This window comes from Otolemur garnettii, unplaced genomic scaffold (genome assembly GCF_000181295.1).
Source record: "Otolemur garnettii isolate 467f Iridium unplaced genomic scaffold, OtoGar3 scaffold00004, whole genome shotgun sequence".
Taxonomy (NCBI): Eukaryota; Metazoa; Chordata; class Mammalia; order Primates; family Galagidae; genus Otolemur; species Otolemur garnettii.
Genome location: NW_003852399.1, coordinates 32,706,384 through 32,707,867, shown reverse-complemented (window position 1 = coordinate 32,707,867; position 1,484 = coordinate 32,706,384). Strand labels below are relative to the sequence as shown.

The 1,484-nt window shown below is 48.5% G+C and overlaps 1 pseudogene; it reads left to right on the top strand.

Annotated features, from left to right (window-relative positions):
• Positions 1–584: 584 nt before the first annotated feature.
• On the top strand, positions 585–1,058 carry LOC100961585 (annotated as a pseudogene).
• The last annotated feature ends 426 nt before the right edge of the window (positions 1,059–1,484 follow it).

Genomic DNA, 1,484 nt, shown 5'->3' with positions numbered 1-1,484 from the left:
ACAACAGAGACATAAAAATCCAAGTGAACTATCTAGCAAATACCATGTTCAGTTTTCTGCACTAACATATAGTTGTCCTCACTGAGTCCCAAATTATAAGAACCCTTTCAGGTGTTCAGAAAAGATTACTAAACTGGATAGACCCAAATGGTATCTGGAGTCACTGGCATCAGATCAAGTAAGTAATCTCTCTTAGGATGGATCTTCTTCCTGCTTAAATATGACAACTTTAAACTTCTGAATGATAAATATGTATCATTCTGCATAATCAGAATGGTATATACACACACACATATGTGTGTGTGTAGGCATTCATCTAGAGCAGAGATCACAAATTAACAAGCCTATAGTAAAGTACATGAGTCAAGCACAAAAGAAATATAAGAAAAATAATGTAGTATAAGAAAAAACAGCCACTGAATAGGATCTGGAGTGGAAGAGGAGCTAGGGTCCTCGAGGGTGGCGACAGGTCTTAGGCGTCCCAAGGGCCAGGCCCCATAGAGTGGCCCTTGGAGCTCACTCTGCGGGCCGCCCAAAAGGGGCCTTGGATTAAGCTCATCTTTCCTCCTACAGCTAGCGGTGCTATGGCTCACGTCAGCTCTCGGAAGCACTCGTGGAGTTGCAGCCCTTCCTCCAGCAATGGCCGGAAGAAGCATGGGAAGCACAAAGACAAGAAGAGGAAGAAGAAAAAGAAAAGGAAGAAGCTAAAGAAGAAAGACAAGGAAAAGACAGAAGCACAGCAGGCCGAGGCTCTGCCTGGCCCCTCACTGGACCAGTGGCACACATCAGCTGGGGAGGAAGAGGATGGGCCAGTGCTGATGGGCAAGCAGAAGTCCCTCATTCAGGCCATGCAGCCCATGACCAAGGAGGAGTAGGATGCCCATCAGAGTGTCATCCGCAAGGTGGTGGACCCTGAGACAGGAAGAACCAGGTTCATCAAGGGAGATGGTGAGGTCTTAGAGGAAATTGTAACCAAAGAATGACACAGAGAGATCAACAAGCAAGCCAACCGAGGGGACAGCCTGGCCTTCCAGATGCGAGCTGGGCTACTCCCCTGAGGGCCCCAGCTCACCAAGGGTGCTGCTGGTGGCCTGGCCCCAAGGCAGGCCTCAGGGTGGCAACAGGAAGCCTGTTGGGTGCCATTTGCCTTTTCTTGTGGCTTAGCCCCTGGCCCAGCCCAGCTTCTCAAGGGCAGGGGGTGGACAGGCTCACTGGCTTACTCAGCACCCTCACCTGAAAGAGGGAAGCTTCCCAGATATTAAAGGTCCTTGATTATAGAAAAAAAAAGAAAGAAAGAAAAAACAATAAGGTATAAGGAAAACAATAAAGTATATTGGTAAATGCACTCATACTGAGAACCAGGAAGCAATGCCTACTGTCCCACTGTGGACTGGGTGAAACTGGGCAGCCTCACCTCGAAGGGGCTGTTACTCAGCCCTAGCTGATTAGTACCCATGAACATACAGGTCCGTTGTTGCCAGAAC